The sequence below is a fragment of the Equus asinus genome, chromosome 8 (genome assembly GCF_041296235.1).
Source record: "Equus asinus isolate D_3611 breed Donkey chromosome 8, EquAss-T2T_v2, whole genome shotgun sequence".
NCBI classification, from domain to species: domain Eukaryota; kingdom Metazoa; phylum Chordata; class Mammalia; order Perissodactyla; family Equidae; genus Equus; species Equus asinus.
Window position 1 is genome coordinate 47568195 of NC_091797.1, and position 24440 is coordinate 47592634.

The 24440-nt window shown below is 36.4% G+C and overlaps 1 pseudogene; it reads left to right on the forward strand.

Moving 5' to 3' along the window:
- Nucleotides 1–20573: 20573 nt before the first annotated feature.
- LOC106846669 (ATP synthase-coupling factor 6, mitochondrial pseudogene) lies at nucleotides 20574–20900 on the forward strand (annotated as a pseudogene).
- The last annotated feature ends 3540 nt before the right edge of the window (nucleotides 20901–24440 follow it).

Sequence of the window (24440 nt, forward strand, 5' to 3'; positions counted from 1 at the left end):
ATTTTTAAAGGTCGTAGAACAATAGTATTTTTTTCCATTGCTTATTATGATCATATTGCATGGTTTTAGTTGTACGGTCATTTTTACAGCACCACACTACTGAGCAAAGCAAGGGCTGCCTGTGCTTAAAAGTTTAAAATATAGGAAAATAGCAATTCTGTCAATTCAGTCTCTTGGATCAAGATATTTAAATTACTTAATGTATCTTAATGTCACGTACTTAATGACACGTTAACTGATACAAAGAGGGGTAGGCTTTGTTTTGAAGTCATTTGGGAAATGTATTGTATGTAATTCTGTTACAGGGAATTCAAATCTTGAATGTCACTGTCCAGATGCCAAAATCGTAATCCTAAAAGAGAGCACTTCTATTATTTTTTGGTTATTTTTATTTTAACAAATGAATGGCATTTTACTATGTAGGGTCGTTTTCTTAAGAGTTAAGGATATGTTAACTAGTTGGTCCCAAAGATTCTCCAGGTGTTATCTACAAGTCACGTCCCTCTTCCTGCTGTGCTTTTCTTTTCTAAGAATCTATTGTTAAAATAAAAACAATAAAAACTTTAAAATTAATAAAAATAAATAACAGCCATATGAAGGATACCTCTGCAATTTTTTTTTGCAATGTTGAAATTGGGATCACTGCCCTGTTATATAACTTTCAGGCATAAAGTTTTCTTTTGTACTTCAGGACCAGGGAAACCAAAAATTTTAATTTTCCATGAACAGGGTGCATCTTTGCATCTGTATTAGTTTCCCATTGTTGCTGTAATTAATTACCACACACTGGGGCTTAAAACAAGATAAATTTTGTATCTTATGGTTCTGGAAGTCAGAAGTCCTAAAATCAAGGTGCCAGCAGGGCTCCATTCCTTCTGAAGAGTTTAGGAAGAATCCATTTGCTTGCTTTTCTAATTTCTAGAAGCCTCTTTCTAGTCCTTGCACATAGCCCCCCGCGTGTCAGAATCAGCAACAGGGAGTTGAATTCTTATGTTGCTATCGCTCTGGTTTTCTGCAGCTGGAAAAGGTTCCCACCTTTTAAGGACTTGTGGTTAGATTGGGCCCATCCAGAAAATCATCCTCTCAAGATCCTTAATCTTAATGATAACCACAATGTCCCTTTTGCCAGGTAAGGTAACATAAGCACAGGTTCCAAGAATAGAGCATGGCCGTCTTTGGGAGCCATTATTCTGCCTACTAGGGTGTGACAATGAGAATAAGGAAACAATTATACTTCTTCCGACTCAAATAGTACAAAGCTCAGAGCTATGACATATACTCAGTTGTCATAATTTCAAATTACACTTTCCCTTCTTGACTTTTTCTCTGCCATTACCCCCGTCCCACCTATTTTCTGATTTTACTGTGCTAAGGTCCTTATTGTACCTGCCCTTTTACTAGAAATTAGCAGTTCTTTTATTTATTTATTTATTTAAGGAAGATTAGCCCTGAGCTAACATCTGTTGCCAATCCTCATCTTTCTGCTGAGGAAGACTGACCCTGAGCTAACATCCGTATCCATCTTCCTCCACTTTATATGTGGGATACCTGCCACAGCATGGCTTGACAAGCAGTGCATAGGTCCACACCTGGGATCTGAACCTGGGAACCAGAGGCCACTGACGTGGAACATGTGAACTTAGCTACTGTGCCACTGGGCTGGCCCAGTAGTTGTTTTATTCTTGCTTTCACTAACAAGTAAATTAAACAAAAATAGTATTTGCAGTGCCTACTTCATACTTCTTTTAATTTGCCTAGGAGTGATGTTAAAAGACGGAACAAACAGCATATCCATTTTAACTAAAAAAATGGAGGATGGATATGATCCCAGAATGAGTCCTTTCTTTCAAAGAAAGTAGAATGCCAAATATACTGTTCAGCTATCTATATTCTTGTGTCTCTACTATTATTAGAATTAAAATGCAGATAAATATAGTTGCATTTTGATTTAACATTTGTGTAGCTTTTTCTTTACGTGAGTATATTGACTTGATCCATATTGAATAACAACACCGGAAATGCTGAATCATCAAAGCATCTCGGTACGTTGTATTTCTCCTGTTTCACGTAGATAAACCAATGAAAATGGGAGCAGCACACTTCCACTTCACTGAATTTGGAACATTTGTCCTTCAAATAAATATTTAATTGCTTTTTTCCCCTAAATTTTGTGGAGAGTTTGATATTGTGTAGATACCACTTGATGAACGTTCAAAAATGGAAATGACACATGAGAATATAATTATATTTCCTGGCAAAAGGGTATCACATTTATGACTTAGTAAAGAGCCCAGACCTGTACTGTTCTGTTCAGGTGACTACAACGGTATTAAAAATGATCGTTTTTTTCTCTACCAGTTGTGAGCTCCACACCCCACACTTTTTTTCTTTGGAGCAGCTGCCTGCCCTCACCTTTCAGAGCCTGTTTTTCATGGCCTCTGCTAAGCGGCAGTAAACAGGCAGTGCAGAGGTAGATTCTGACCCAAGCTACATCAACTGAATTTTTGCTCCTAGGAATTTAGATTGGGAACATGGAGAGATTGTCACGTAGTTTGCGGCGCTAAACCTGGGAGCTCACGTAAGGATTGGGCTAGAATTACTGTTTTCTGTCATGTGTATGAAGTAGCAGAAAAAGGTAGACTACAAAGAAAGAGACCAATGAAGAGATGCTGAGAGAGAACCAGCAGTGACAGAACATGTGACCAAAGAGAGAGAGAGAATCAACTGGGCTTCCTGGGGCCACACCAGGCTGTTTCCAATGCTTGGGATGACCAGTTACATATTTTTGACCCCACATTCCATGTGTCCTTTCTAATAAATTCTAATTTTAGATAGATAGAGCAAGGGCTTTTTTTTTGTATTTGCACCCCAAAGTCTTTCTAACTAAGACTTTAATTATTCCATGTGAAATCCCCTCTTATCCAGATTATGAAATAAAATATTTTGATGAATATGTTGGAGTCAATTAGGCATGTCTGATGTAACAAATATTTAAAGAATGCCTGGTATGTATCATACTCAGAAATGGGTCCTGGAGCTTTAAAGATGAATAAGACATGGATCCTATTCTGTGAAGCACTTTTTCTGCAAGATGAATAAACACAGGTCCTGCTTTTGGTCAGACAAAAAAAACCCCTCCCTTTTATTGGTCATTTCTTATGGCATATGAACCTTCAGTATTCAATAAGTGTGTTTCCATGTTAATAAAGCTTGGATGTACTGTGGCAGTTTTTATGATCATTCAGATATGTTCAATTTTAATTTGACTTTTGATTTAAATAAAGTGGAATGAGTATAGTAAAGGAGGCATAGAAATGTGGTGAATTTAATCAGGAAGATTTCTCCTTCAGGAGATTTACAAGAATTCCATGGAATCCAGTTATACTTAGCTTTGAGAAATAAAGAAAATATATGTGAAGGGAAAGGTCATTGAGATAATTATTCTCTTTTTTCTGCCTTTGGCGCCAAATCCTTTCTTTTTGAACTACAGCACCCTGGTTAGGAGCTGAAGCTCCTAAGACGAACTTACTGGTTTTGAATTCTGGTCCTGTCATTTTCTCACTGAATGGTTTCAGCTAGCTTATTACTTGCTCCAGATTCCTCATTTTTAAAGTTATTTTTATTTTATTTATTCATTTATTTTCCATGGGAAGATTCACCTTAAGTTATCATGTGTTGCCAATCGTCCCCTATTTTTTTCTTCCTTCCTCCCCCACCCCAAAGCCCCAGTACATAGTTTGTAGAGTTGTAAGTTCTTCTGGTTCTTCTATGTGAGCCACTGCCACAGCACGGTTACTGACAGGGGAGGGATGTGGTTTGCACCTGGGAACTGAACCCAGGCCACCCAAGTGGAGCATGCTGAACTTTAACTGCCAGGCCATCAGGGCTCTGATGTCTCATTTTTAAAAAGGAGCTACAATAGTATCTACTTATACAGTCATTTTATAAACAAAATAAGATAAAAAATATAAAATCCTTAAAATAGTACCTGGTATGTATTAGGTGTTGAATACATAATAGCTATTATTATTACTCTCTTTAAATACATACACAGAAAAACACAGTGCACCTGTGCACACATGCAAACACACTCAGTCCAAGTAGAGAGAATCACAGGATTCTGAATGCATTATATTCTTTAGGGCCTGAGGGATGAGAAGTGCTACAAAAAATAAATGTATGTATAGTGACCAAATTATATTCATACCTTGGAGTTAATTTAGTACTGTGAGCTATCCTTCAAAAAACAAAAACAATTTTTATTCTTCCTTTATCTAGCTTTGCTATTCAGTAAAAATCAGTTTTATTGTTATTTACTGAACATTCATTTTTTTTTGGTGCAATAATTAATGGCAAAGGGATGTTTGTGGCTTACCTTTTGTTATTAGAAAAAAATTATGACTGGGATACAGAGAGTAAATACAGATTTATTTATGGCAATAGCAGTTTAGCTAGAAAAGTTAGATGCTAAGTTATTCCTTTCCTCTGAAAGTTATACAAATATAACTGAATTTATTTGATGGATTGAGGTTAAGTGAATGTGATATAAATATTTATAAATGTACATATATCTATTCCATACATATATATATATAATGGAAAATGTACTGAAGAATAAATTCTGCATACAAATACTGCTGTGAGGTTTAAGCTGCTCCTTTACAAAAATTAGAAAATAAGAATACTAGGAAATATACCTCAAAGATCAGAGGTTTACAAACCTAAGATGCGCCTTTAGGAAGATTCAAATTATTTACTCTATGAGAAGGATTGGAACATTTCAACTGCTCATTATGTATAAAAATGATCAACCTTATAATGACTGATAAAAACTCTAACCAGATCCAATATTACGTTGTTACTATGTTGTATTGTCCAAGGAAATATATGCCTAATGTTATCTTAACTTTCCCTCCTTGTATTAATCAAGTGTTGATGACCATGACTTAAGGCCTGAAAATATTATGATAGGAAACCTTGGCAGAGGGAAGGCCAGATCGTACATGCAAAGGGTTATTTGTCATGCTGTCACCAGACCCTAGGGAAGCGCAGTTCCAGCTAATTTATTACAACATTGTTTTCATTTTTACCGGGCACAGGAAGGACTTACTCTGAGGCCATCCCACTGTGATCTGCACTAGAGCAGCAACAGTGACGACATCACTTTGCTTGCACAGTTTTTGTGGCCCCTATTTCTCCCTGACTCTGCTCTCTTTCCCAGAACATTTAAGAGCATTCATTAAATTCGATAGAAGCCAAGAGCGGTATACATCTGGTGAGGACAGAGAGTGGAAAGTGAGGAGATTGAAACAAATGAATGCGGCCCCAGAACTTACGTACATGCTACTTGCAAATGTGGCTTGTTTAAGCCCCTAATACCTTATGTAGGGTAACTCAATAAACAAGATGTCCAAAGGTTGTGGCTCTCCACAAAGATGAGAGAAGGTTGAAGGTGATATTGAACTCCTGGAATGCTAAGTCTTTTTTTCTAATACAAATGCACATAAAAAATGGAATTGGGGTAGCGAAGAATGAGTCACGATGCCTGAGGAAGTGAAGAGTCTGTTTTAATCTTATGCAAACATTATATATGAGATTTCCTATTTCTTTTCCTCTCATACAGTCAGAAAGGGGCTCATTTCAAACCTTCTTTTAGGATTTAGCCTCCTCAAAGAAGTTGTAAACCAGGAATAAGTTCTTATAAGTTGTGGATATTTCCTGAGAATGTGTAATATACATATAAGTAAAGGCAACATCAAAGAGAAATGCATAGTGAATATTTAGATCAATTGCACAAAGAATGCAAAACACAAAAATGTCTCATATACCCAAATGTGGGGTATAGGGGCCAGCCCGGTGGCTGAGTGGTTAAGTTCGTGTGCTCTACTTCAGTGGCGCAGACCTAGCACCACTCCTCAAGCCATGCTGAGGCAGCCTCCCACAAAACAGAACTAGAAGGGCCTACAACTAGAATATACAGCTATGTGCTGGGGGGCTTTGGGGAGAAGAAGAAAACAGAAAATTATTGGCAAAAACAGATATTAGCTGAGGGTCAATCTTTAAAAAAAAAAAATCTAGTATGCATCTTGTCAGTACTCTCCCACTTTACTACCTACGCCCTGTTACAGACTTGATCCCATTGAATGAGCATTTGCGTGGGAGAGTAATGCTTTGTGCATCAAATACCCGCATTCTAAGGACTTGAAATAATATTAATACCTGTGTCAATATAAGATATATTTGTACCTTTGGATGTTGTTATCACATCTGCTATTCTGTTTGATATGTCAAATAATGCTTTGAAACACGATAAGGTGGTTCATCATTTAGCAGCTAGAGTAACTGAGAACAAAGTTATATGACCACTTTAAGTTACTACTTAGTCGTAGTCACCACTAGAACCCAGGACTAAGGTTACTAAATCTTGTGTTGTACAGATATTGTAATAGGGAATTTGGACCTATGCAGACATTAGTGCAAATATATGTCTTTTGAGAATTCACACCTTTCAGTAAGCCGTTTGCCTCCAGAATAAAGTCCAAACTCCTAGACAAGAGAATGAAACCCCTCTTGGATCTTCGGCTCAATTAACCCTTACTTCTGCTTCACGCTTTAGAATCCAGCAGAACTAAACCACTTGTAGTTTATCCCACAAAATGACCATTCACAGATCTTTGCTGAAGTCTACCTCTTCTTAGAAAGGTTTCTCTTCCCTCCCATTTTCCTATCACTTAGTAGTTTCTTACCATATGCAGCCCACTCTCCAAAGTGGTCCTTGATGTCTCAATCAGACTAGACTGTTTACCCTCCACTAATCTCCCAGAATTGCTGTGCATGCACACGTCTTTTTACTTCTCACTGCTGTTCTAAAATGAGCTGTGAATGAGTGTGTCACCTGCACTAGACAGTAACCTCTAAGAGAGCAGGAAAAATGTTGATTATTCTCTTCTAGTTTGAGCACATAGCCAGAGCCCTGGAATGTATTAAAAATAGTTCATGAATGTATCTATAAATTAATAAACAGTAGATTTCAATGCAATTACTTAGCTGGTTGGAGGGCACTCACTAATGGTTGTAGGTGATTATGGATTCAGAATACTTAGGGGCCAGTTAGTTACATCATTGAGACAATAACCTATTTCTAGCTGTGTTTCTTCTCTATGGAAATGTATGGGTCAAGTCAAGAACATTTATGGAGCCCCTCCTAAGCAGCAAAAGTGGTTCCAGTTTCTGGAGAGTCAGTTCACTGTATAGATAATGAAAAGCAAATACTGAAACTAGAAAAATTCCTTACATCTCACATTCTACTGATAATTGATTAGTATCGTTAGCTTAGTAAAACAAGAGATAACATTTAACATTAGAAAAATAATTAATATTCCCCTGAAATTATCAAAGTCTAATCTCTTTTATACCATATTAAAGAGTTGCTGTAATCCTGTCACTACATAACGAATTCTTATTAACCTTAGTATTCAAGGTTGGGAAAGCTATAAAATAAAGCTCTTGGGAAATTATTTGGCACTTTTCCCCATTATAAACATAGCCTTTCTGAAATGTACTCATTTATTAAAGACATACATGGAAAAGAATGAGTGAATAGATGCAAACTTATTTCCCCGAGGATTACTACCCTATTTAACCTTAAAATAAAAACAAAAAATATAGAGAAAAATTATCAAAATTTTACATATGCCAACAAAAAAAATACCATGATCCCCTTAGGTTGTTAGTAATCTAATTTACAGAATATTGAATATTATATCTTCTTCACTCAGAACTTTCCTATCATAGACATGCTAACCAAATTTATTTATTTCTATACCAGGGAACTAGAAATTTAAAAAATGCATTTGAAATTTTAAGTGAATTTAAAAATAATCTCATGTGTTTTTTTGCTGCTTTTTAAAAATCCTCCAGATTAAGCATATCAATTTCCTTAAGTGAGATTGTCATCACCTTTCTTTGTGACGAATTTCTGTTCAGTTGAAAGCCTTAATAGACTATGTTGTAAAAATATTTAGAATATGCTTGTAAAACCAAATTCAGGCTTAACAATAAAACAGAGAGAACCTTGCTTGCACAAACGCTATTGTTCTGGACTCCTGTTCCTCATTCAAAATCCTCTCTGCTCCACTTCTTAACTCTAGCCTTTGTTGCCTCAATGGTCTCATGCAGGCTCTACCCACCTTCACACAGGTGCAACTAGACAAGGCCTCCTCGCAGACCAGCACTGTGTCTCTTTTGTTTCCTTCCCTGAGACTCTCTAAGACATGATAGGAAATCACCAGCAAGCATTCTGCATTCATGTATGAGCAATCTACAAGGTCAGGGATGCTAATGCCTATGGGACAAACCTTGACCAATGGGATAGAAGATAAATGGATCAATGTTTCCTTTTTCTAGCCTTTAATGTATACACTTCTGAGGTTTATCTAATAATGCTTTTCAGAAATTCCTTGTTAGCATCACAATTACAAATTTTCTCATCTTTGGAGGATTGGGAGAAGGAATGGGTGGGAGATGAAGCGTTGTAACAATGGTTGTCAAACTATCTCCTGAGATCTTGTTACAAATGCAAATTACTGTGCCCCGCACAAGACATATAGAGTCAGAAACTCTGCGGGGTACAGCAGGGCAATTTGTGTTTTAATATCTTTCAGGTAATTCAGTTGCACAATAAAGTTTTCGAAGCACTGAGTTACATTATAGCTGTGGTACTTCAACAGTCTGGGGACACTTGTAAATAGAAGAATTGTGAAGCTAGTTGGCTTTATTATTGTTGTGGAAACCCTGAAAAAAGAAAATGATAAGCCAAGTTCAGTTAAATATGATCATGTTTCAAAACCAGAGTACTTCTATAGTGGCATTTATAGATGCCCCATGTCATACAGCTAAGGGGCTCACTGCTGAAAATCAGGCCCATAATCTAGTTGTAAGAGTGAGAGATCTTGCAAACTGAAAACATAGTCTCCATAGAGAGAAACTATGTTACAAATCAGGGCTTTAATAAGAAAAGAATGTGACCTCGGGACCTGCAATGGCCATATTTAGGATAATAAGTCTGAGAATCTTTCATGCAGGCATGAATACACTCACACACTCACGCACACACGGATATGCTGGTATATATACATGCCGGCATGTGTATATGAATGCATGCATTGACAGGTAGAGAGATAGATTTCAACAACAAAAATTGGTCTCATAAATTATCTTAAAATTGAGAGAGGCCAATAAAAACTGTGGAGAAATGTGAGGAAGCAAATGATAAAGAAACCAAGAAAATACAAAGAAAATAACCAAGGTGTTATTCAAAACAAATTTATTGCTATCTATAATTCCAATTCGCTCTTGTTAGAGGATTGATGATGTCAAACAGAAGATTTCCCCCACTGCCCAATTAAGGATAATTTGAGAGTGCAGCCTGGGACAGAGACTTGGGAAAGCTAATTGCTCTGCATAATAAAATTGATAGAGAACTATCTCCATTTTTTTTTTTAAAGATTGGCACCTGGGCTAACTGTTGCCAATCTTTTGTTTGTTTGTTTTTTCTGCTTTGTCTCCCCAAACCCTCCCTGTACACGGTTGTATATCTTAGTTGCATGTCCTTCTAGTTGTGGGATGTGGGACGCCGTCTCAACGTGGCCTGACAAGCGGTGCCATGTCTGCGCCCAGGATCCGAACCCTGGGCTGCCGCAGCGGAGCGCACGAACTTAACCACTCGGCCACAGAGCCGGCCCCCATCTCCATTTTTTTCCTGAGGATTCTTAGTGTGTCATGGATGAGCCCAAGCTCAACTTCCGGAGGCACTGATTTCATCTCCTACTTCCTGTGTAAGTTAGAGATGCTACTTTTGTCACTCTATTATCTACAGAGGCACTTATTTTACCTGTTTGGAAAAATAGACTACTCGGATAAGAGAACCCTAGTCCTAGTCTCCAGCAGAGATAGATTGTTATTATTCTGTTCTTCCAACATTTCTAAATCAAGCATGTTAGCCTAGACAGACGCCCAAGATGGGGACTCTCAGGAAAAAGCAGAATATCTTCCTGCTAGGGCTATGCTGTCTAGCATGCTAACCCATAGCCCCATGAGCCTATCGAACACTTGAAACGTGGCTATTCCAAATCTAGACATGTTGTAAAGGTAAAATACATATCAAATTTCAAACACTTCATACAAAAATAATGTAAAATATCTTGTTAATCATTTTATATTGATTACATGTTAAAACGATTATGTTGGACATATTGAGTTTAATAAAATATATTACCAAATTTATATCTTGACTACTGTAGACCATGCTGCAGTGAGCATAGAGGTACATATATGTTTTCAAATTAATGTCTTTGTTTTATTTGGATATATATCCAGAAGTGGAATAGCTGGGTCATATAGTAGTTCAATTTTTAATTTTTTAAGGAACTTCAATACTGTTTTCCATAGTGGCTACACCAATTTGCATTCCCACAAACAGTGCATAACGGGTCCATCTTCTCCACATCCTCACCAACATTTATTATTACTTGTCTTTTCGACAATAGCTATTCTCCAATGAGGAGATATCTCATTGTGTTTTTGATTTGCATTTCCTTGATGATTAGTGATGTTAAACTAAGTGTCCATTGATAGATGAATGGATAAAGAAAATGTGGTATATATACAATGGATATTGCTCAGCCACAAAGAAGAACGAAATCTTGCCATTTGTGCCAACATGGATGGACGTAAGAGTATTACACTAAGAGAAGTAAGTCAGACTGAGAAAGACAAATACCATACAATTTCACTTATATGTCTAATCTAAAAACAAAACAAACAAATAAAATAAACAACAGACTCATAGATACAGAGAACAAACTGGTGGTTGCTAGAGAAGAAGAGGTGGGGGATGGGTGAAATAGGTGAAGAGGATTAAGAGGTACAAATTTCTAGTCATAAACTAAATAGGTCACATAGCTGTAATGTATAGAACAGGGAAAATCGTCAGTAATATTGTAACAACTTTGTATGGCGACAGATGGTAACTAGATATATCATGGTGATCATTTCACAATGTATAAAAACACTGAATCACTATGTTATACACTTGAAACTAACACAATATTGTATATCAATTATACTTCAATAAAAAATAAAGATATATATTACTAAATTTAATTTATTTTGTTTGAACTTTTTTATTGAAAATTTAAAATTATATCTGTAACTCACAATATATTTCTATAGTATAATAGTGATACAGATGATTTCAAAATATTTGGAAATTAATCAAACTTACTTCTAAATAATTTAGGTCAAGAAAGAAATCACAAGAGATATTCAAAACTATTCCAAACTGAATGAATATGAGAATACAACATATTGAAAATTGTGGATTGATAAAACAATGATTTGAAGGAAATTTATGTCTATAAGTATATTTATTAGAAAAGAAGAAATATTTAAGAACAGTTGTCTCAGTTTCTACCTTAAGAAGTGAGAAATGACACTAATTTTAGGAGGAGATAGAAAAACTTCCCAACTCATTTTTATGAGGTTTGTGTAACTGAAAAAAAGCCTGACAATGACAATTCAGGCAAAGAAAAGAATTTTAGAGTTTCTGATCAGAAAGTCCCACGATATAAATGCAAAATTCTATAAGAAATATCAGCAAATCAAATCCACCAATACATAAAAAGGATAATAATCATAACCAGTACAGTTTACACCAGAAGTGTATGGTTAGTTTAACATTAGAAGATAAAGTGATGGAATTCCACATAAACAGAAGAAAAGAAAAAAATTCTATGATTATGTCAATTGGTGCTAAAAAAAAAATCCTTGACAAAATCCAACACTCATTTATAGTAAAACTTCTCAGCCAACTAGAAAGTTAGGGAAATTCCCTTGACATAATGAAGAGCATCTATGAAATACTACAGATAACTTCATAAAAGTGAAATATTGAAAGTGTTTTCCCAAATTGGTAATAAGAGAGGATTTTTCCTCTCAAACCTAAGTACTGGAGAGAAATACTATATGTATAGATCCGGAGACTCAGTATTTTCAATACATCTTTTCTCCTCACTCCTCCATAAAGAGATCCAATGCAATCGCAATCAAAGTTTCAGCATAATTTGGGAGAAATTGACAAGCTGATTTTAAAATTTACATCAAAATGTAAATAACATAAAAAACTAACACAAATTTTAAAAGAAGAATATGGAAGGCTTTACATATCTGATTCTAAAACTTACTCTAATGCTGCAAAAATCATGAGACCATGTAATGGAGCAAGCATCGACAAACAGATATATGTAACTGAGCTACAGACCACAAATAGACCTACAGAACTAAATTATGGCCACAGCACCAGTTCAATTTAGTGGGGAGATCTTAACAAATACTGCTGGAACAACTAGATATTTTTATTAAAGACAAGAAGTATTCCCACTACATCACTTCATATGCAAATTTAATTTAAGAAAGATCATAAACCTAACCATGAAGCCTGGAGCAATATAGCTTCTGGAAGGAAACGGAGGAGAAAATCTTCACAGTATTGGAGTAAGTAAATGCTTTTTCATAGGATGCAAAAAAAGTACAAAAAGGAAAAAGACAGAAAAAACAGCAAATTGGACTTAATCAAAAATGAAATTTTATACTCACCAAAAGAGATTAAAGACTAAGAAAAATTGTATGTGTCTGTCTGTGTATACAGAAAATATGAAGACCTCCTACAGGTCAACAATGAGAAAACAAGTGACCTGTAGTAGGCAGAATAAGGAGACCCCAAAAGATACCCACATCTTAGCCCCTGTAACCTGGGAATATGTTAGTTTTTATGGCAAAGAAAATTTGCAAGTGTGATTAAATTAAGGGTTTTGAGATGAGATTATTTTGGATAATGTGAGTGGGCCCAATCTTATCATGTGTTCTTAAAATCAGAAGATCTCTTCAGTGCTGAGTTCAGAGAGAAAGGGAGACGTGACTACAAAAATCGTTAGAGGACTGAAACATTTCTGGCTTTGAAGGTGGAGGAAGAGGTCATGAATCCAGGAATGTGAGCAACCTGTAGAAGCTGGAAACAGGATAGAAAGGGATTCTCCTCTAGAGCCTCCAGAAGGAATCGAAACCCTGTGACTCTTTGAGTTTAGCTCAGTGAGACCTGTGTCAGACTTCTACAGAACTGTAAGATGATAAATTTGTGTTGCTTCAAGCCACTAAGTTTGTGGTGATCTGTTAGGACAGCAATAGAAAACTAATACACAACCCAATTAAATATGACCAAAGCTTTGAAGACACACTTCACCAAAGATTAAAAAATGACCAATAAGCACCTAAAAAGGTGCCTAACCGCACTATTCTTTACAAAATGCAAAGCAAACCCAGAATGAGATACCATTCCGCACCCATTGGAATGAATATTATTACAAAATAACACAAAACAGAGAATATACAACCTTGATGCTATGGACTGAATCTTTGTCTTCCACCAAAATGCATTTGCTGAAGCCCTAATCCCCAATGCGATTGTATCTTGAGATGGAGCATTTGGGACGTAACTAGTCTTGAGGGTGGAGCCTCATGAATAGGATTAGTACCCTTATGAGAAGGGACTGGAGAGAGAGAGTCTCTGTCTCTGCCATGTGAAGCTAGGGCAAGAATTGTCTGCAAACCAGGAAGAGAGCTCTCATCAGAAATCAAATCAGCTTGCACCTTGATCTTGGACTTCCCAGCCTCCAGAACTACGAGAAATCAATATTTGTTGTTGAAGTCACCCAGTCTACGGCATTTTCTATAGCAGCCCCTGCTGACTAAGATAACTGGCAAGAATGCAGAGCAACTAGTGGGACTGTAAAATGGCACCATCATATGTAGGCCTGCTTAGCAACATTGTTATAAAGTTGAGTACATACTCTATGAGTAGGTAATTCCATTCCTAGGTACTTGCCCCAAAGAAATATTAACAGATGTCTACAAAAATGTGTGGACAAGGATCTTCATAGGAAGCTTATTCATAATTCTCCAAAACTGGAAAACACAATGCCATCAATGAGGGAATGGATAAACAAATAGTGGTACATTCCAACAAAAAAAATACCACCCAAGGATAGAACGAAATGAACAACTAGTGTACATAACAACATGAACGAACTTCAAAAACATTATGTTGAGTGAAAGAAGTCATACACAATGGAGTATATATTTGTATTACATTATATTGTTGTAGAACAGACTAATTTAATTTAAATTAAAATTCCGGTTTAAAGTTATAAAAATCAGAGAGTAATTGCCTTGAAGTTGGAGAGAATTGACGAGAAAGAGACTTTAGGAAACTTTCTAGGGTGATGGTGACAGTCATATCTTGCTTAGAGTGAAGGTTTCATGTGTTTATACACCAGTCAACTCTCCTTAAACTGAACATTTAAGATCTGTGCATTTTGGGGCCAGCTGGGTGGTGCAGCGGTTAAGTGCGCACATCCGCTTTGGCGGCCCGGGGTTCACAGGTTCAGATCCCAGGTGCGGACATGGCACCACTTGTCAAGCCATGCTGTGGTAGGCATCCCACATATAAAGTAGAGGAAGGTGGGCTCAGATGTTAGCGCAGGGCCAGTCTTCCTCAGCAAAAAGAGGAAGATTGGCAGCCGATGTTAGCTCAGGGCTAATCTTCCTCAAAAAAAAAAAAAAAAGATCTGTGCATTACATTTGATGTAAATTACACATCCATACTCCAGCCTTGCACAGGTATATTTGGACAACATATTGCCTCACTCCTATGCTGCATATGTCTCACTCTCTGCCCTGTGGCTCCTCTGAAATAATCAACTGGGACATTATGGGAACTTGCTCTGCTCTCAGCATGTGCATGCAGGATTAGAGGGGCGTGAATGCCCATTTGATCATCATTGTCCAATGAAGGATGGAATTTCATTCTCCAGCAGAGAAATCTGAGATCCATTCCATTAGTGTCCTCAGAAACTTCTGTTGGAATTGGGTGACTAATTCAAAAACTCACCCATGTGTTGTTGCTTTTCCTGCTAGCTCTTTTATCCCACTTTCTGCAGTCCTGCTTCCTTAGAATCATTCCCACACAAACTAACTCAATACAAGAATCTGTCTACTGCTCGCCTGGGGAGAAGCCAGGCTAAGATGTCATCATATTTAATGTAACTCCCCCTTCCTGGTAATATATTTTTTTCTTATCATTGACGCTTTTGTAGCTATAGTATTTTTAATAAAGAAGTTGCCCTTGTGGTATAATATTTATGTATAATAACATAATTAAATCTTATGTATGTCTTTCAGGTTTATATAAGGTAAACAATCATAATCAGAAATCACTAACAGTTTTTTAGAGGTCAAACTTAATTCAGCACGCTTTATATTTTAGCTACTTAGAGTAACAGCAGACATGTTTGTTTTGTCCAATGGCATTCCTTTGATACTGGCAAATATCTCATATCACATTATATTTTTTAGGTCCTATTTGTTATTGTACATACTTTAAGTATTCCTTTCATATTTACATATTAAAACCAATAGTAGAGTTTACATCTTCAGACACTTTACCCATAATATTTATCGATTTAAATCTCAAGAGTTTTAAAGTTGGAAATTTCTTCATGGCAGAACACTTTCCAATAACACACTCAAATGATATTTAATTCTTGCAGACCAGGCTGGGATGATGCCAATTTTGTGAAATGACTCAGTGTGTTTTCATTTTTCTCTCTTTATGAGCCTTTATTTCGCTGAAGATGTCACCTCCCTCTTGAGGGCAACTCCCATCCAGCTGGGGTTAATATTTCCTCACTGTTGTGTAATTTGAAAGAAGAAAGTTTTTGGAGTATGCAAGAGAGGGATTGGTTCTCTGCCCCACCACCTGCCAGATATGAATCTGTTGAGGAAATCTCTTAACTGCTCCATACTTTAGTTTCCTAGTTGAAGAAGATTATATTTCCCAAAAAGGTCATGGCAATATTTCTGGTCCCTCATGCTCTTCCAAAACCTTGCCACTCCCTATGAAGAGATGAAGCCTCCTCTCACCCTCTCCTGCTGCTTGAACCTTGAGCAGACTTCTTTACCCATAAATAGAATGTATCACAAAAAACACTGCATGGCTTCCATACCTCCTGGCTCTCTTTCTCTTGGGATGTTTGCCCTTGGAATCCAGCCACGATGCTGATAGGAAGCCCTCACTAGTTCACTTAGAGAGGTCAAAATGAGAGGCCCACAGGGAGAAGAACCCAGGCTCCTAGCCCATAGTCAGCATCAACAGCCAGACACTGAGTGAATAGCCCTCAGATGGTTCTAGTTCCAGCCCTCGAGTCTTTCACTGAGGCCCCAGAACTCATCAAGGAGCAGAGGAAGTTATCTCTGCTGTATCTTGTCTGAACTCCTGAACCACTACAGTCCATGAGCATAAGAAATAATTACTTGATGTCACTAAGTTTGGGGATGATTTGTTATGTAGCCACAGTAACTGGAGGAAATTTTGGTACATGAAAGTACCAAGAGGTCTGCCATTACAAAACCCAAAAATTGGCATTGATTTTGGAACCAAATGGCAGCCCAAGGTCAGAGGGGCCTTTGAGAGTCTGCCCTGTCTTCTCCTACTCACAGGCCGGAATAAGAACCAAGAACTCACAAGAGTCGGTGGTTAAGATCATATTGTGAAGTGCTTCCTGATTTGATGGGAAAGAGGAAGATGGAAGCTTGGCCATTATGTAATAGTTACCGGGAAAATAGCATTCTCATTGACAGCATTAGTGCTAGGTTCTCATTTTAATATTTCTCTTTCTGCTGTTCCCGGATTTGTCTACATTGGGTACAGAGGTACAGCAGTTAACAAAGATAGGAGAAATGATATCAATGCTCTAAACTTGTCCTTATTTTGGAAAAAATGAATACGATCTTTTGAATGTTTTCTCAAATGATAAGAGATCTCTCCCCACATGTGATTCTACCACTTTTCCGATAAATGTTTTCATCTCCTTAAAGTCCTTTTTGTTCTCTTATCCTTTAAACAAATCTACTTCAATCCCACAATTCAGAGTAAGAAAATAGCTGACAGGGATAAAATATAATTTATCAGCTTTACCATTTTCCGCAATTTTAAATCTTTCATTTTCTTTCTATCCAGGTAGTAATTCAGCTTGACGGCCCCATCTTTAAAAGTTGAAAAAACAATGTATACAAAATTCCCACAAGATTCCCAGTTCCTGGATCGTATCGTAGTGAAGGGCTGACTGAAATGGACATTCTGATGATGTTAGCAATAACTCAAGTTTGTGAGCTCTGTCTCTTCTTTTATTGTCCTCCTTTGTTTTGATTTTTCCTTTCCATCCTTTTCTCTCTCCCTGAAGGAAAAATGCCATTGCCAAACTGTAAAGATAAAATGGCTCAAGGTGTGCCCAAACGATGCCTCCTATCTTTCAAATAAATGTAACAATGATAGCCCAGAGAGATTTATCATTGCGCTTTGTAAAACACTTTTGGTTCATTTATTTATTTATTTATTTTTATTATGCCTGCCCCACCCCTTCACCCTCCTGTTTACACTCTGTGGCTGCTGAGTCCTGTTTAGCATTTATTTAGGGGGTATGTTTTCATCCATTCACGAGAAGGTGACACAACATCCATTTCAAGTGACAGCTACCAAATAGGCTGGTCTAGCCTGATTAAATGCATAGAGAGTTTCTTTTCTTTTTCCTTAAAAAATAGTTATTCACATAGTCTAGGGGGTAGGGGGGGCATAAGGACATATCGGTCTTTTACTTGTAACAGTTGAAATTTAGTTAACTTTCAAGGCCTTATTGATTGGGGAAATTCTATATTTCTGAAAACATTTGCTTAATTGTCTGAAAAGTAAGAATTGCATTTACCAAGGCAATCATTCAGTAAACAAATGTCACAATGAGCGATTTGAAGGGTTATAAAATTACCCTTAAATAAAACAAACAAATCATTGACCATGCTAAGACCAATCTTCTGCGAATCAGTCAAGTGAAGATTCAGAATTAGTGTACAGATTTTGGCAAATATATATTCTCATTCAAGCGGATTTGAAGAGTATAGTGGCAACAATGAAGAGTGCAACAGCAGTGATTGCTGATGCTCTTAAAAATTAGAATACTACGCCTTCCTCCTCATATAGACTTCTATTAGTTAACAATGCTATGAAAGTAAAATATTAAAAGACAACCTTAGTTTCCAAGCATTTAGTCGTTAAACTTTTCTTTTTTAAAAAAATCAAGTTTGAAAAAATTGTCTCAGTTGGCAAATGAGTGCATCTTTCATGACATCACATTCTTCTACCTGGTTAGTTTCCTTTGTACTGAGAGCAATAGTAACTTGGACAAAGGCAACTGTTTGGGGCCACTAACGTCCTTGGCTCTCCTTCATGCTTGGGGAGAATCACGTAATCTGCATCACTGGATGTATCACCTTGAAGTTCAAAGACATTGTTTTGTTTGTTTGACTTGTTTGCTTTGTTTTTCCACCTTTAATAATTTCTTGTTATCAACAAGAAGTCCAAGATCTCCCTCTCATGGCACTCACCTGAAGTGCCCAAAGACCCACGGAGTCCCACTCATTTTAAAGGAGTTAGGCTTATTTTCAAAAGCCTCAAGAGAAGGATAAAATGAAACTGGAATCAATGATCTTGATCTTGCTTACACTGGTAAGATCTGGTCTTGCTTACATTGCTCCCATCTTGATGCCGTGTGTGGGGCTGTGTATGCTACAATGCTCTTGGCAACCCAGATTTCTGTACAGGCCCCAGTGGTGCCCCAGAACTGGATGTGACAGAAGCAAGTCTTTTAGTTCACATTCACAGGCTTGGCTGTTATCTCCCAAACATGGTACTTTGGTAGGGTAGCTGAGCCCAGAGTAGGTACCAGCTTCAGCCACAAGTTATCAGGCCTTCTCCATGAAATGCCAGAGCCTGGTGGAAAACCCAGATGGCTCTGCTCTCCTCACAGTGAGTTCTTCTCTGGGGCCTTTGTTCTTTCCTGACCCAAGATTTCAGTCGTAACTATTACAACCCATCCACCAAATCTCAGGGTCACTTTTGAAACTTCTCACCCAGAAGGTTCCCTGAATCCGAGGAAAGATTACCTCATGCCTGTCAAGAACCATGCCAAATAAGGATAGTTAGGAATGGTAACAATGGCTAAATTACACGAAAGTTTCATGAAGACAAATCACACCTTCTAGATTTGCATTTTTGTAATTAAAAAGGATCATTCAGGAGGTTTGGGATGAGGGAAAGAAGTTTTGCACCCAGATGACCATCTATTTGTGATGCTAAATAGAGAAGTGCTAGCAGGATTTTGAAATCTTACCTTGCCAGGAGACCTATTTTATTAGCCTAGTGAGTTTTCGTTTCATTATTTTGTTTTATTTGTCAAGAGTCCCAATATGTGACATAGACAGATGCTCCTCTTCTCAGAGACTCAAATTCACAAGTTAAATAAGAAATCAATATATGAGATGGAGTGTCAACTACATATACAGTGTGAACCAAATATAAAAGGAAATAATTAGAAAAAAAGAGAAAAAAATACACTGAACATTAATAGCAATCACTTATCAGCTGTGAGATAATGCATTAATCCTCTTTATTATTCTCAGAAATGAATGTGTATTATTTTATATTAGAGAATAATACTAATAATTTGGAAACCAACACAAGAGCATAATTGTGGTTTTTCTTTATTGTTGTGTTTTTGAAAGCAGAAGTAATATATATTTCAAAAATAAGAAATTACATCATCTAAAATATGGAAATATACAGCTTTTTATATTGCTCACTTGTGTAACTTTTTTAGGCGGCTATCTCTGAAAACTAAGAGAAATTTAACAAAAGAAAAAATGATACTTGCTCTTCACACAATTCTTCTCAAATGTTCTTAACTGGTATTTACCCTCAGATTTGAATGTGTCACTCATTAATTTATGTCAAACTTCTCAAATTTATATGTTTAGCTTATAAGTCTTAAATGGCAACGTGTTCTAGGCTTTTTACTTGCAACCATGTAAAACTTTGACCCTGAAACTACCTCTTTTTCTGTGTTGCAAATGTTTTTAGTATTTTTGGATTTGCTCACCCATCAATCAACAGCCTCTATAATTTTTTGTGCTGCTGTTATATTTTCATTTAGTCTTTGACTTTCCAAAATGAAAGACCTCATTTTCACTTTTCAGTACAATTTCCTATTGTTCAAACCCCTTCATAATTTAATTTGTCTTCCTTAGTACAATTTAAACATCCCCAGGGGGAGTGCTGACCAGACTTTTCTAAGAGGTGTTTGTCCATTATGTTTTCTTACTTCAAATTCAGGTAAGATAGTGCATTTGGTATTATTTCTAATCCTTCTCTTCAAAAAGCCTCAAGAGAAAGTGGAACCTGACTGTTTCTGAAAAGCTTTGTATCTCATGGGCATCTACAGATGGAAATGGTGGCCCGTAACGCATTGCCATGGCAGGCGTGCAGATCAGGGCAGTGCCAGGGCTGGAAGTAGAAAGGAGGCAGTGGCCATGACTCCAGCAGGTCTGTTCTGAGCACAGGTAACAGAATCGCTATGATCGTTCAGAGGCTGTTCAAGTTCTTCTCTGTCGTTCAGTCTGCAACCTCAGTGCATTTGCAGAGGAACGTTGGTGTCACAGCAGTGGCATTTAATAAGGAACTTGATCTTTTACAGGAGTTCTTTGTGGACAAGATTAGAGAATACAAATCTAAGGGATGGGTTTCTGGAGGACCTGTTGAGATTGGCCCGGAGTATCAGCAAACGCTCGAGAGGGAGCTTTTTAAGTTTAAGCAAATATACGGTAAAGCAAAGATGACTGTGTTCCCTAACTTTATATTTGAAGATCCTGATTTTGAAATGATGGGAAAACCCCAGTCTTGAAGAAATAATGTAAAATTAATTTAGTAATTTGTCCTAGATTAGTTGTACAGCTAATCAGAAGTATCAGAATAAACATTTTGTAAGTGTCAAACCTTCTTTTGATTTTCATTCCAAATAAATTATTTGGTGATGTTGGGTGTAAAATAAAAAGAAAGAAAATAAAGGAATATCTTGATAGAGTGCCTTGACGTCATGGCTGTTTCCCAAATGCCCCTTTCTGCCTTCGTTTTCTACCCAAATAAATAAACAAATAAACAATTTGGACAGGGCTTGAGAAAGTGAAAAACAAAGAAAAACAATCCAGGTAATATTTGAGCAATTTGAAAATATTAACAGTATATTCCCATTGGTAGATTGTTATGTTGTAGATGCTTAATTTCTAACTAGAAATTAATAAACAATGTAGCTCTGGTCCCTAAGTTTTTAACCATTCCAATCTCTGTCTGTATGCTGACAAACACATTTAGTTGTGTTTGTTGGCCTCCATATTTTGATTTTTTGGAGTGACTAATTTTATAAAGAGATTAAGAACTTTATATTTAATAATTTTGAGATATGTATTTGTTGTTCAATTGTGGCAAATGAATTAACTTTGTAACCTGAACTTTCTTTTAATAAAGACAGATAATCAGTTATCAGTTGATGCTGAACCCATTGGGTCCATGATGTTGGGATACTGCGTATTCACCAGATTTGAAAATATCACTCACCCACAGACTATTCCTTATAAATTGAATAGATAGTGTTACAATAGATACATTTTAGATAGCACCACCTTAACCAAGTGGTCACATTGAGCATCACCAATAGACTAATAGTGGCATAGAATTGAAGTTAAGTGCCACTTGATGTGGAGCAATTTTAAAAAACCCACAACCCACCCTATTTTTGCCCCCCTCAAAAAATGTGGCTATAAATATAGTCAGTCATGAGGAAGTAGTCAAAGAGAGCCAGACTCTGGGACAATCTACATGAAAACTGTCCTGGATTCTTCAAAAAACTCACGTCTTGGCTCAACATTATGGACTAAGTATAATTAAATTAATCTTAACAGTCATGTGTTTTAATTGTATTGTGGTTATGAGGAAAATGTTCTTATTCTCATAAATGCATGATAAAAAAGAAGAGCATGATAAAGTATTTAAGGGTGAAATGTCATGACGTTTGCAAGTTACTTTCAAATGGTTGACCATCATCACCAACAAAATGTAGTAAAAAATATAGATAGAAGGAAACCAGTAATGGGAAAATATTAATAATTAGTGAAAATAGTGAAGGATAGATGAATGTGCATTGTGCTGTATTTCACATTTTCATTACTCATGCTGAATGATGTCTCCTACCCATAGCTGAAAGATTTGAAAAGAAGTGAACTAAAGCCAGCTCAGATAAACTTATTTCCTTCCAGGCTTTCTCAGGGAGCTCTGTGTGCAATTCATTCATAGCCAGGTGTCTATTAATGGCTTCAGATTGTTTAGAGGGTAAATGCAGAATAGATATGGCAGAGAGACATCTGGGAGTGAAATTTGTGGCATATGTGACTATAAAAGTATGAATATAAATGTGCATGGGCGGATAAAAGAGTATATATATATGTATATATCAGAATATGATGTTTATAGCAGCAGTAAATTTAGAAAGAGCTATTTATAATTAAGAGCATATTGAATAGCAGTAGATCATCCATAAGAGTGTGCACATTTTTACTCACACATGATTTCCAGAGGTACAAGAATGATAGGAAGATCAATACCACTCTAGTTGATTATAAGAGTCTGGAAAGATTAGGTTGAACATTTTCACGGACTAAATGACGATATAACAAATCAAAAACGTTGAGGTCAAATAAAAGGCAACCTAATTCCCACACCTTTGTAGATAGAGTTGAGATCATCCTCAGGCACAACACAGAACTAGCAAACGTGGATGCTTGCTTGCTATTTCATCTCTTTATGTCACTGGAAGCTATTGTCCTCATTATCTCAAACCCCCTAAGACTAGCAAAAGAAAAGATTCTTTTATTTTCCAGTTAACTTCCTGTTTCAATTTATTTTATAAGAAAAACCTTGATATTACAAAGTACCGGCATAGAAATTAAAATCAACTTGAAATTGCTTTGGATAAAGAAAGAATCATTTCCTTGGCAAACTGTTAAATATATTCAAACAGGTATGGCAGAATATTGCATCTGCTCTTGTCTTTCCTTATAGCTTTATCAGCTTTAAAGGTCAATTGTGATGGTGTTTATTAAAGAAAAGGACAAGAGAATTTGCTTCACCTTTAAATCTTTCACATACTTTGCATTAAGCTATCTTCTCAAGACATATAACCCATTAAAGCAAATCTGGCCACCTTCTTGCATTATAAAATATGTATAATTTTTCTTCCTTACAAAAGGATTTGTTATCTTTTTAATTACTACAAGTTTAGTTAAAGTATAATTGAAAATTGAGAAAAAACTTAAGGATATGTATCTTGAATTTGTTTAAATCATTTACCACCAATGATATCCTTCTTAAATTATGTTAGCCAAAATAAATACTCCAAAATATTGCAGATATTAAATAGCATTCAACCAAGTCCAATAACAAACATAGAAAGTGAAATTATCAGTTGATTTTTTGCTTACATATTTTTTATTTTTAAAAAAAGAATATTCATCCTAATTAATGTTGTCCTTCAAAGAAAAAAGTGAATCATTTCAATTTATTGAGTGCATTGTGTGTTCCAGGTCCACTACTTTTCTAAGTAAATTGGCTCTACACCTAAAGAAAACGTCAATCTTTAGCTACACATTTTGTGTGGTACAAAGCATTTCTGGAAATTTTTTTTTCTTTTGGAATTGAGGTGAATATGTTGTCAAAGCAGACTGAGAAGCCATGCCCAGAGACTTAGGCAAACATCCATGAGAAAGTGCCATAGTGACAGCAAAAACGGAGAAAGCCTTCCAAAAGTCAAGAATGCCAACTGGGTCAAATGCTGCTGAGAGAATTTGCTAAGATGATCCTGGTGTATAGCCATTGGATTTACTATCATAAAAGTCATAGGTGTCCAATTTGGAGGAACAATGAGAACAAGAGCCAGATTAGAGTGGCTTGAGGAATGAGGACCAAGAGACAGAGCTTGTTTCACTATTGAGACCTTCTTATCCTTCAGTATTGTCTGACAATGACATGGACTACTTAGGAGATAATGTGTTTCCTGACAACAGAGATGCTCAAGGCAATTTTCAGTTTTCAAGGATGTTACAGCATGGATTTAATCACGTGTTGGGAGGTGAGGAAGAAGACAGTGCTGTATTCAATATCTGAACTCTTTGGGGAAATGGCCAGTTTTTGTAAGCTAGCAAAGTCTTAGGAATTATGTTTATATTTCTATACATTTCCATACAACCTTCTTGTTCTTTAAGTACTAAATTAGCAGTTACAGATCAATATTGACATATACAAATTCTGAGAACCTTCTGTGAGATTAAGCAAGCTAAACTCTCAGGTAATTAGAAGGGAAAAAGGAATAAGAAATACCTGTGAAATCATAACA